Below are 14,055 nucleotides of genomic sequence, written 5' to 3' on the forward strand. Positions count from 1 at the left end.
CACACCCCCCCCCCCCATATTTCTTCCACTCTGGTCTTCATCAAATTAGCTCATGTTTGCATTTATCCTCATAACTATTTGTTTTTATTCATATATTCTTGTGTGTGTGTGTGTGTGTGTGTGTGTGTGTCAGCTACAGTATCAATACTGTAGATTCATTGATGTCTGCTGCTATGCTAGAGTGCTGATACGGCATGATTCTGGAGAAGATCAGGACACATGCACACAGAGAGAAACACACTTTGGCTTGTGCATTTCTCTTGGCCTCTCTGATCGGGGAATGTTAATGAATGGAGCCAGCCTTCGAGCTGAGCTCTGTGCCATATGGACCTGCCACGGGAGTGGCACTAATCCTACTTACTAATTTAACTCAAACCCACATGCACACAAACAGCTTACACACACACACACACACACCTGCATCTGACAAATAGGAAAGAATCTGTTCTTTTCATTATGCGAATTTAGCTATAGTTTGCTTGTTATGGAAAAAGGTAAAACAATCTCACAAATTAGCCCTTTAAATGTATTTTCTGACTAACATTTAATGCAATTTGGCACAAATGCACACAGCCAACATCCAGGCTCAATGGAAGTTAGTATTTTTGTGTGTTTTGGTTTTGAACATTCTTAAATCAAAACAAATGTGGCATGTAGGGACGATGTCCTGGATGAATAATATAAGTTCTTACAGAACAGTGAATTTATATGTCTACAGTTGGGTTTCTCCTCCTCCTCGCTCGTCTCCTTCCCGGTTTCTCTGTCAAAGACTTTAAGGCCTAGCGGGGGGCAGGTTTCCCCTAAACGGAAGCCAAACTCACACACTCCAAACACTTGTTCACACTGAGCCTTTGTGTGACTCTCTCACTCTGACATGCACAGACCTCAATGTGATATGTGCCAGTGTGATCCTGCTTGGCAAAAAGATACTTTTAGTATAAATCCCAAAATGTTGTTAATGTTTAAAAGTGTCTGTTTGCAGAAGAGACATAATGAACCAGTGTGTCCGTTCACGCTTTGTTTTGCTGTCTTGTGCTTGCTTGCTTTGTTTCCACATGATATTCTTGGCATATTTGTGACACATTATCTTGTGTGCCAGATATACGGATATGCATAACAAACTATTTAATCCCATGCAGGGAATTTCAATGAACAGTTTGGTAGAACTGCTAGAGATACCAAGAGACCACTGAAGACTCATGGTTTCTTAAAGGTCCGTCAGTTCTCCCATCTGAGAAACATATTTGGTCGGTTTGTTCAATTAACAGCTAGTTTGTCCTAAAACCTGACAAATGTGACTAATTATTGCATTTTTCTTCTAGAAAAAACTAATGCAGTCTAATACAAAGGCCCTGTTAGTCTTTGGTGAAACTGTTAAGAGATTATTGATTCGTTGGAGTTCATTGGATTGGAGTTCCATTCATACATTGTCATATTCATGTAATGTGTTTATGTAACTCTGTAACGCTGTTCATTCTGTCCACATGACATCTATTGCTTCTGTCCATCCGGGGAGAGGGATCCTCCTCTGTGGCTCTCCTGAAGGTTTCTTCCCTTTTTTCCCTGTGAAAGGTTATTTTTGGGGAGTTTTTCCTGATCCGATGTGAGGTCCTGGGACAGGGATGTCGTATGTGTACAGATTGTAAAGCCCTCTGAGGCAAATTTGTGATATTGGGCTATACAAAATAAACTGAATTGAATTGAATTCAAACTGATGGTCATTTTGGAGGCTGAAGTTTGTAGTGTTGTTGAATTATATTGCATACTGACTGATGTTTTTATTTTGTCTAACCCATTTATATATCTAAGCTCCATAAATGTAGGATTCATTGCTTTTTTAACGAGTCAGGCCAAATAAACTGCAACTGAATATCTAAAAAAAAAAAAATCAGCTTTACAATCTCTGCAAAACAAGACATCTTCTGTCCTTAGACCTTTGCATCGGACAAGGAAACACGTCCCCATGCTAAAACATAATCACTACCACCAAACCCTGACTGTAAACCTTTTATACAGACGACTCATCAGCTGGCCTATAAGCCTTTTAAGAATTAGTCTGGGAGATAAAGGAACTTCTTACCCTGTTAGACCCGGCCTTTAGTGGTCTGTTCAGAAGGGCGACTCTTGATACAGACCAGGGATTGGGCTCTTTGAAATTGCTCTCTTGGAAAAATGAAAGACGGAACCGTCAGATTAACACCATTGATCTTACCGGACCTCACTGAGCAATAAAAACAACAGAGCTGCCGCTCTTTTCAGCGTCATCATGAATTGGTGCTCTTCAGCTTTCCAAAATAAATTTGGCAACGATGATTTTTGTTGGTGACCAATATATACTTGTAAAAGTATTAACTACAAACACTACTTCCAAAACACTTCAAATGAGCCAAGCACATCCACGAGCCACACGGTAGCAACATGTAGTCATTTAAAACTACAAAATCTACCAATGTTAATGCAATCAGCAAGTATAAAGTTTATAGCTGATCATTAGGGACTGCTGCGGCTGAAAACTGCTGAGCTCTAACCATGCATTCATCCTGATGTAACAGGTTAAACAGAGCTGGGGAATTATCTGCAACATTTCTGCAAGTCAAATTTCTGAAAAGTGCAAAAATATGCAAAACAGCGAGAGAGGATTTGGCCCTTTGAGAATCCTTAATTAATCCTGCTTTTCTCCTTTCTGTTTCATGTTGTTAAGATATTTTGTCACTAAATTACACAGCAAGATTACGTTTATCCTCCTCTCAAACTTTGGAATATTAAAAACGGGTCACAGGATCTTTTGGGTTTCGAATTTTTTTTTTTTTAACTATTTGGTAAATTAGACACATTTGACCCTTATTGTACTATTTAGGGAAGTGAATATTTATTCTCAAGACTAGCTGATTAATACATGACTTTCACATTTTGAGTTTCTTTTGTAAATGTTTGGGCTTTCACAACGAACCTGTTTGGTCTGGTTTAAACAAACTCGGGTCCATTCGCCTGCTCAGTACGGTTTGTTTGGGACCGATAAGATCTGTCTGTCTGCTTCCAAATGGACTCTGGTGCTGTTCATTTGTGGTCTGAAAGCAAACGAAACAACCACAGGATTTAATGATGGCAGAAATGTGTTTATTTTTTCTTCATTATTTCGAGGAAGAATCAAGGAGAGAGCAGATTTGAAGTGAAATCAGATTGACTGGGAGAGGCACACTCGGAGGATGAAAGTGAGACGGACAGAGCCAGAGAGGATGGAAGAAGTAAGACGATGTTCTCTGTGGCTGTCACAAAGCCCGGCAGTGTTGCTCGGTCACAGGCTGTGGACCCATAATTCAATCTGATTTAAGGCTATGATAGAGCACTCAGGGATATTAAGCAGTGTCATTTGCAGAAAGGTGTGAGCAGACTGGATAAGTAGGATAGTGTTTGCAACACGTCTCGTTCTCTCACTCACTTCAAAGTCTGTTCAGTTTAGTTGCATTCGGCTCGTTTCACTTTTTAATGAACATTTAATTTAATATCAGTTCAGTTAAGTTCAAATCTGTAGATTTTTAGTTAAGTTTGCATGTCTCAGTACCTACACTAATCAAGCTTTCAAGGCCACAGGTACATCAGCAGTACGTTATGGGGACAAGGAGGAGTAAACATGAATTGCTTTAAAAAGGGACTCAAGCTATTTAGTTATTTACTAGCCAAAGTATTAGTTTATCGTTGCGGGACAGACAGTGCAGGATTTCTTTAAGAACATTGTTTCACAATTTACATTCCAGCAGCCACTGGGTGTAAATCCAATGACTGTCATAAGATCTTCTCCACAGTCCTCCAGCTTTGCGTGGGCTGCTGTATTTGCAGTGCAAACATAATGAAAATCTTCTGTGCGCTTTGACAGTTACACGACATCTTCTGTTACCATCCCCACTATATGCACTCACTTCATTATTCCGGTTGACGAGCTTCAGAGAATCTGAAAAAATGCGGCGCTTCCTGAAACACACTTTTGAATTATCGCTTTAAAATGTGGCACCTACATTTGACCATTTGCCGAACCCTCCTAAAGTAATGCGTTGACTTATTTTTAAACACCCTGTTCCCCTCTCATGTGATAAACTTTCTTTGGCACGGCCCGCCTGACTATCAGCATTTGGCAAAGTAATTCCCGGTCGTTCAAGGAAGGGACATGGCAATAAAGTTGTCAGCACACATTACATTGTCGGACAGATGATCAAGAAAGAGCATTCTGCCTTCCTGCCCTCTCGTCTTAATGGCAGCCATCTCCCGCATGGCATACACCCAGACAGGCAACGCATTTCATCTCGTCATTAATTCAGAACAGCTGACATTGTGTCCATCGTGGCAGCTTTATGTGTCGTGCATCATAATACAGACGTCTATCTGGCCCAGAGGAAGTGCTTTGGTCACCATCATTTGGTGCTGCGACCTCGTTAAAGGTGACGCTCAGGTATGCAATATTTGTTGGATCATTTCCAAAATGATCAACCCCAGTGAAAATTGTGACTGTGCGCCGTGACATTGGTGCCGAAAACAGTTGGTGGGTATTATATTTCCCTCTGTATTTCTTCGAGCCCCCGTCCCCTCAGGGGCACTGCTTCACTGTCCAACGAGGCTCCTGTTTTATAGATGGCTCTCTCGCTCTCTGCCTCCAGTTAACACAGAATCAGCACCTGGCCTCGGAGAATTCATTAGGGAGCGCCTCCATCACACAGCCGAGCCGAGGACAGGCGGAGAGGGACGAATCAATTAGTGGGCATGCAGGCGCAGGTGGAATTATCAGCCTGTGTGAACGGAAGGCGATAGCCGGCTATTCGTGTATCCTGTCACGGGCTGAACCAGGTGGTGGGCTGGGGGTTGAGCATTTTCAAGCGGTCAGCGGATTGGAAGGCACTCGCATCATCTCTGTCCTGGAGCAAAGAGCTGAACTTGAGCTCCTGGTGAGGTGATGGTGCACTGTAGCGATATTATTAAAGGGGTTCCATTATTTACATTTTATTGAGCATACATGTAGTTCTAAAGAGGGATGGGACGTGTAATGAAAGCAAAATGAATTGACAGAATTAATAATGCATTAAAAAAAGTCTTGAGTTTTAGTGTAATTTAGTGAATATTTGACGCAGCTGGCACTTCAGCGTGCCCAGATGCTACCAAAATGTTTGGAAACATGGCTGTAGTCCTGTGGTGCCACTTTACGCGACTGAATGCTTTTGAAAGAAGTAGAAAAAAGATATTAAAAGTACTGCTGGTATTTTAATCTTTTTAAACGATACTAATCATATTAGTGTTCAAAACCGTTGTGTGGCTCTAAGGATGGAAATGACGGTTGTTGCTCAATGACTTTGGTTCAGATTTAAATCTATTCACGATTACTGCCATGAAAGATGTTACAAATATTCAAAACTCAGAGTATTAATCTTAATGACTTTTCATCTCGCTGCATCAAAAGGTTAAAGTTTTGTTTTGGTCCAGACTGAAATATCTCAACTATTGAATAGATCGCCATGGCATTTGGGTCCAGACACGGTTGCTGCGGTAACCGATTGGTTAAATAAAGCTCATAGCGCATATGAGCAACATCCCGGTTTCAGGGGCCTTTGCATTTCATACCTCTCTCTCCTCTTGTTTCCCGTCTGCCTCTCTACTATCAACTATGAAATAAAGGTTTAAAATACCAAACAAAATCTTTTAAAACAAAAGATTTTCACCACTTTCAGCTGCTTGACGTGAGAATGCCTCAAGCCAACCGTGGAACCCCCGGCTCCATCACAGCCCATGTGCTGGCAAACATTTCACAAGAGGTCAGAGATGCAGATGCATGATTTATTGTTTTATTGTGTGAAACAAAAAGAACCCTTTCTAGCTCTACCCTCTTGCAGTCAGTCAGCTCTATTGGTAATCTGCCTTCAACGCATAACTCTCTCCTGTTCGTTAGTCTGTCTTTTGGCACAGAAAGTAAAGAACTCACAAGCAACTACAAATCGAGATGGGGCTGTGTGTTTTTTAAACTGCGTTTCCCTCATAACATTGTGTACTATTAGATAAACAGATACATTATCTGGCCTAAAGTATCTTTTCTAGTTTATGCTCATCATGAATCTGTAAACACGGAGACTCTGCACCACTGGTCACCAGTTGGTCCGTCATTGTTGGCTTGTGATGCCGCTGCCAGCTGGTGTAGCTGCATTGTATCGGGGATCTCACAACGTTGCATAGACAAAGATTATTTGTGTTACAAGGACAATTATGTCTTTTTTTTAATAAGCAGAACATTGGATCTCAAGATAATTCCTTGCTTCCTTTCATCAGGTAACACTCAAGCATTTTCTGACAGCCACAGTACACAGACATTTCTCTTAATCCATTACTATTAATTCATAAATAAACCTATTACTGTCCACTGACGCAAAAGCCTTTCTATTAGCTTGCACATGCATGCGTGACGGAAACGGTCGTGCACAAACAGAAATGCCCACATGGTCAATTCAAACCCTTCGCCCTGGTGCTTGACATAGAAATATACGACTCCACTTCTTCTTTGCACGCATTGATTCATACATCACTGCTGCACCGAGACCTCTATCTCCTCAGTGTCGTGTCTCTCATTACTCTCAGCCTCTCCAGCGAATCAAGATGGCGGTGTTGACTTCTCGCCGGCCCCATCAGGAGTGGGAGCGGGCATGGAAATGTCACTCCCAACGAGGTCTTAATTAACACACTCCATCATAATGAGAGTGCGGCAGCCAACACATAGATCAGTGAGGAACCATTTTACTATTCAAATGAAGCGCACACCGAGTCATTTAAAAGGTGTCTTGTCATTCAGATTAGATGTAACGTCTTGCTATAAAAATGTGTAGGGAGAAATCCCCGGTTCAGTTTAGAAGTGTGGTACTAAGGTGTGTTTTGCATTTAGCATTTAGCATTTCCACGTCCCCCTTTTTCCATTTTCCTTCCCTACTACTACTGTATCTCCTCCATACTGTCTCATTTAAAAGAAATATTTGGTTTACCTCCGAGGTTGAAGGCCGGAAAGATGATCTTTTAAAAGGTCTCATTCGCCCCCGATTTACCAAGCAAAAGTCCTGGGTTACGAAAAGAGTTGTTGGAGTATAAGATGTCTTTTATTCCTGAATTATGAAAAAATACATAATAAGTTCTTCCATTCGACATCTCTGCTGACTCTTTATTTTGTACCCTGCCTCTTAGGAATTCAACAAGGCGGGGAAGATGGATGTTCAGTATGGCTGCAGGGGTGATTTGTATCACTTTTTATAGCGCAAATGAATGGATGCAGTGTCACCCTTAGTCATTTAGCATCAGGCAGCCTATTGTGCCATTTGTCGCTTGTAAAATGCAGTAAGAATTCTGAGTTATAATGTAAAGCAATTCTCATTAAGCATTGACCATTGGTTGTAGAAACAAGTGGTAATCACTCTGTGGTGACAATGTGACAGACACACAAACCGCTCCATAATTAATGCCGAATCCCTGACTGGCGGCCTATGAATTTATTATTTGTCCCCTTTTGTTCCGGAGGGCACTCATTAAACTTTTTTTTTTTTTCTGCCACGCCAATTATGACAACCTAGTTAAGAGCCCTAGTGCTATAAAGCTGAGACTTAATCTACACTGTCTGCATCTGATTTCAGAAAAGTTTTCTCTTTAAACTTCCTGGGTTTCCTAGTTTAATGATGTGGCGTGAGAATAAACAATATCATTGTTTTCAATTTGTGACGACAAGAAAATTGCTCTTTTGGTTTCTTTTGAGATGCTTTAAGAAGGCTCCTAGAGTTTTATTCATGATGAGGGAGGAAGTATAGTTATTGTTTATGATTAGATTTTCAATGGGTACAGCATATTCAATGGCCTATGGCTTTAGAGCATGCTTCACAGTCTGAGGGGAAAAAGTAATAAAGCCTAGCTTTATGTCCTGTGAAATTAAATATTCAACTTACAGCCATATATTCTTTTTTGTCCATTTGTCTCGCAGCCTTCCTCGCTATCCCGCCTCCTGAAATACACATATCACAATGCACCTTTTAGATTTCTTTATCTGCCGTGCATATTTTGTTTTATGATGTATTCAGTGGCCTGAGAAACCGAGAGCAGTTAATGTAATGGTCTGGTAGTAGTTTGTTGATTTACGGGTGCACAATAAGGCCTTGTTGAGGTGCCGTGGATGTAAGATATTTGTTGTACCCCCTGTTGTTGTGAGAGTCGAAAGAAAGTAATCAGACGATCGTCTCTGCGGTTTAACAAACTGCGCCCAGCAGCTCTCTCTCTCTCTCTCTCTCTCTCTGATAGTGTTGGGTTTGTGTCTGCAGGATGAGTTGTTGCTGCTGCTGCGAGGCGCTCCTGATCTTTCCACATCTCTCCCTCACTTGTTTCCCTCAGCTGTAACAGGGAGAAAAAAAAAAACCCAGTCCCATTAAAACCAGTCTCCCTTGTCCTTAGCCCATCACAACGGTTGTAGACGGCTTCACTTGTTGTTTGGTTCCTTGTTTCCAAGTAACCAAACGACACCTGACCCAGGATTGTTTTTTTGGTGTGAACTGTGGAGTTCAGTGGAGTTCACCATCAATCGTTTTCACCATTGTGCTCGTTAACTGGTGAGACGTCATGCTGCTGGAGAATTGTTGTTCTCCCTCTGTTTGGGTGTCTTTTGAGTCGGCCGCATCTCAGATCAGATCTAGTTATCGTTGGGTCTCTCTGCTCCCTTTTAGATCCGGTCTCTATTTGATCAAATAGAGTGTTTTCCACAAGCCAAAATTTTAACATTCTGTATCCATGTTTTTTTTTTTTTTTTTTTCTCTCCAATTGTTGGGATTTAAAAATCCAATTGGGATTAAAAAAATCTGATGATATATTAGTCATTATTTGTTTTGTTGTCCCGAACCCTTACATTACAATACTTTTACATTACAATACTTTTTGTGCTCTCTGATGCTAAAAAATAATATATATATATATATATATATATATATATATATATATCTGTGATGAGCTGCACTAAATGCTGAGACACGTGTCTGTACATGATGGGGATATTTTGTGAAAGACATTGCAAATGTTTCAGCTTTCTGTTTCTCAATGTGATTCATTCTTCAGCACAGATTCCTTCTGGTGTCAGTGAAAGTTCAAATCAAGGTGCCTTTTAACCACGACAGATAAACCCAACACATCACGCTGTGTGGCGTACGTTGAGTGCAATTTGCTGAGGGTGATTATTTGCTGTCAAACTTCAAAATGGGGGGGAAAAAAAAACCCAGATATAAAGAAATCCTTGAGAGAGTGTTCTCTTTTTCTTTCGCCCTTCCTCTCTCAGCTCTGAGCTCTGATCTGACGTGTAATTCCTAAGACAACATCTTGTTAAGCTGCTCCCGGAGAGCAACTACCTACGAAGGGTCTCTGCGGGGATAACGCTCAAGAGGTGATACCTTACAGTTGCTTACATCTCCCCTTTGAAGTTGACCAGATGTGATGAATAATGCATTGTCTTCACTGCCTCTTCCAAAGACACTATTACCTTTGGCAAACTTCTGCCTCCGTCTTCCTCCCAGAGGAGAGGCGGAGAAGTTTTTACACTTTCTTTAGTAAGTGAAGCAGCGTTAGGCAACCATAATTATTCTTGGACATTCTTCAGTGTAACCCTCCTTACTGGGGATCAACGATTCCTCTTTCTAATTTCAGCAGTGTTAACCCCCGCTCTCTTAGGGCCGGAGCTAATCCTCAGATGAAACTCATGAAACCTCTCTGATTACACTGCTCTTACAAGATACTTGACAAAAACAATCTTGGGAGCAAAGGGAACATGGGGATCAAACACATCGTCATACTCTGGAGTCTTCGCTGAACTCTGGTATCGAGTGCTGAGAGCTGGAAACCTTTTTGTAATATGCTTCCACAGACTTGAACTTTTATAGTGCTGTTCAGTTCCTCCTAGGAATAAAACCTGCGTGAGCACAGCTCTAGAAAGCAAAATAAAGAAAATGCCTGATTCATCCCATCTCTGCATCGCAGCTAATTACGGCTTTGCTTGGCACGGTGATGTGGAAATGTCACACCATCACCATCAATCACTTTTAAAGTGCAGACGAGATTGACAATCTGTTTATTTCTCTGCCTATTCCTGTTGTTTGCGCATGGAAGTTGGACAGCCACTCTAAATCACTCTGTTTGCATCATTACTGCAATTCCCTTTATGCCTCTCTGGCATTATTAATAGCTGTAAGTTTGTTTTACTCACTTCATCTGAACATCCCAATTAACAAGCTTGTGTCTGATGTTGAAATTTGTTGTCCTTCATGGCTAATTCTCCTGCCTTTTGATGGCAGATACCATTAGCACTGTCATTATGGCCCTCTCAGTGTGAAGTGGGCAAGAACGTGTGTGTGCGTGTGTGTGTGTGTGTGTGTGTGTTTGTTTGTGTGTGGGTGTGGGCATTCCTGTCTGGGCATGCCTGTCTGCAATTACTCCCCTTAGTGGAAACATTCAAATCTAATGGCATGGAAAGATGCCACGGCGGAGACATTCATGCCTGTCCCCACGTCGCACAAAGACCCAGGAGTGGGCTAGATTCACCACATATGCATTCCCCCATTCATCGACTGAAAGGCGGAGCAGATGCCAAGATGCAAATGACTACTCCAACGTGAACAAGTGGTGCAAGAATTCAGGGGTGCGCTAATGCTATGACTGCAGCTTTGGCTTATTGCAGCCCTGTGGGTTTGTGTATTTAGGGATGCGCCAGTTTAAGCACCCTTCAGATAAGAAGCACATGGGAGGCATATTGAGATTAGCTGTGAGATGAAGATATTCAAATGTTGTTGTCTTTGAGCCACAGAGTGTCCATTTAAGAGGCTTGATTCTGGAGAAAGAAAACCTCTTTCTGCGTCAGCGAATGCATCGACATCTCATCTATTTGTATCGCCGTGCATCAAATTTGATTTTTATCAGCACTGATTCAGATTTCCTCAGAATATTTTGGTCTGTTTGTGTTTTTTTTTATTTTGGAGTGTAAAGAGGCAAAAAATGAGAAGTCTGCCAGCATTTTTACATTCACTACAAGCTGCCCTACAAAATGCCAATGTTCTTGTTTTAAGTATTTCAAAGTGTAGATGCATACTGATTTTTAAAAGGTGTTTCCTGTCCATTGCTCAATGCTTCAGCGGTAAAAGACACCTGAGTGATATTTGCTGCAGCTCCTGTTTCATTAGAAATTGTCCAATGTAAACATAATGGATACTATCTGTTCAGTTTTGCTGTGTGACAAATCGTCTGAAATGATCTGTGCAGAAAGTTGATTAATTACGCAGTTCAACGGAAAAATCAAAAGAGCCCTCTGCGGTTTTCCTTTGAGCAAAGTTTCTGTTTACATAAACCGTTTCTCACCTACACGTTGTGTGGATCCTTGAGGTCCTACAAACGTTTTGAATGTATTTCCTGCCTCCGTAAAGCATTTGCAAGCATTCAGCTTGTTCTTCACTGCCTTTACAGTCACTGCCTACGCTTCTTCACGCTTCACAGCCACCAACTGTCAATCAGAGGAATACAATAGTGTGAAACTGGTGGCATAAGTGTGCGTGTCTTTGTGTGCGCCCATGACAAAACAACAACGACGAATCAAACTAACAAAACTAAACTTGTGATTGCAACACTGACACATCATCACCATAACTTCACTTGAAGCATCCAGCAGACATTACGCAACATTATCTTACATTTTTTGTGTTTCTGTTCACCAAACAAATTTGAGTCCAATACATTTTTTTTTGCTCAGTTTTTGGTCTCTACCAATTTTTCTATCTTTTTAGCTGCTAATTGCTCGACCATGTTCACCAGCTGGTCGTCGACTGTCTGTCTGTCTGCAGCTTGGTGCTGATGGGTTTTTAGAGGGGTTTCATGAGAAAACAGCTTTCTGATGCTGCTCAAAACAACACTCTGAAAGCAGCGAGAGTGAACCAAAATAGTAAAGCTGCAACCGGACAGCTAAACGATGAGACAAAGCGAAGGCAAGCTGCAAATCCAGGTGATAATTCCATGTAGGTCAATCACAATGGGACTAGTGCGGTTACAATACACCGATTTGTATTGAAGCGTTCGGTACGAGGCTTTCGGTTTGTCGCGCACTACAAACGGAACAATTCGTGAGAATAATACTATAAAATACAGCTTAAAATGTGGGAGATCTAATGTCCTCGGTGGAGGAAAACCACGCAACAGGCAACGTGCCTTCTGATACTCCCACCACGGAAGAAAGATATGATTTATAGCCGCGGATGTGAGAAAAGGCCGCTGCTTTACTACTCCTTCACAAGCCCATTTCAGCCGGACCGTAATTCCTGTTTCGTAGGAGAAAGCAAAAGAGAATCAAAACAGAGAATCAAATCTCCAAAGGCCCCGCTGTTGCTCTTGAAAATAATCGGCAGATCAATCAATATTCTAAAAGTTTGTCAGTTGCAGCTTTTCTTGTTTCCTGATTCTTCTTAGAAGTTGTTCATGATATTCTGCATGCCCCTTTTTCCACGTATCGATCAATATATATATCTCACTTAAATGCTGGTTCTCCAAAAATCAACTATCTGCAGATGAATGGATTAAAATGTAGATATGAACTTTTTTTCCCTCCAGCCAACACTATCTTTGAGTTTATTTAGATTTTGACATTTCCAGTGTTGTCTTTAATAAGCTGCAAAATCTATGTGAATGCACGAGGCTCAGTAAACTTATTGACATTAATACAATGTGTTGAATCCAATAGCAGTGTCCCGGCAGCGTTCTCTGCAGAACTGAGCTTCGTCTATTACACCCATTAGAAAAAAGATGTTACCGACATAAAGACGAGGGGACAGATTTACAGCCGTTTATATGAACTGTTGGTTTTTCCCCACAATCTAAAAACCGAAGTAAAGGATTCCTGCTATTTCGTTTATGGCTTGAGAATATAACACAGGCTCTTAAAAGCAGAGGGAGCCTTTAAAACGACAATAGTTGCCTGCATACATATTCTGTATGCCTTAGTTTATTATTTGGGGGGGGGTCTGTAGTCCCTGTGGCTAACCCTCAAACTCTTTCCTGAACAATGTGTTGGCTTCCATGTCACAATTATACAGCTTATGGGGCAAAGTGCGGCCGCTTTAATGGAACAGTCTCCGTTTCAATTGATGTTTTCCAACAAACGGATAGTCCTCTCTCCCAGAGAGGGGCGTGTCTGACACCTCCAGGTGTAACCAGTCAGAACTCCTTGCTCTCCTGTCACGGTAATGATGACCTGATGCATTCAGATAAAGGGCAGATAATGGCCTTTTTTTTTCATCTGTGTTCGTCATCGTAAGATCATGGATGAAGGCGGACACACGAGATTGTGCAGTTGTGTTTTTACTTCCTGATCTCCGTACTCGGTTAATAAAAGACCCGTGCAGCTATTCACAGACGCACACGGCGACATCCGTCTACCACAATTTACCGCTCTGTTCCCTGAAACCGCAGACGCACCGTACAGTTAAGGACATTGCAGTAAGTTATTCGAGGGGTTCGTGCTGTGCTTGATGGGAAGAAGCAACCTCAAATGAGCAAATAAATGTGCGACTGCTTCACGTCAAACCCACTGATTCAGTCGTATATCATCCCTAACACTTTGGCAGGAAGCCAAGTCTATGACATGTACACATCCTGTGCTGCCAACATTACGCAACTTAATTGTGTGAGGTGCATCGACTGCACCTCAAGCTGATCTATTTAAGATGCTCTTACAGTGACATTCACTTCTTTTTCACTGTCGAGCCACATTATAGACCTTTTTGAAAATACAATGGGCCGTAGACATGATTTATGAGCAGAAACTTATTTATTAAACGGAAAAAGATTCAACAATTCTTTTGGTAATTGTTTCAGTAAGGTTTTGAGCAAAAATGACAAACATATGCTACATTCATCTTTTTGAATATGGCGATTTGCATGTTTTCGTTGTCAAAGCATGGTAAACTAAATATCTTTGGGTTTTAGACTTTTTGAAAACCTCAGTTTGTGCTCTGAGAAATTACAATGGACATTGCACTA

This window comes from Cyclopterus lumpus, chromosome 1 (assembly GCF_009769545.1).
Source record: "Cyclopterus lumpus isolate fCycLum1 chromosome 1, fCycLum1.pri, whole genome shotgun sequence".
Classification (NCBI taxonomy): Eukaryota; Metazoa; Chordata; class Actinopteri; order Perciformes; family Cyclopteridae; genus Cyclopterus; species Cyclopterus lumpus.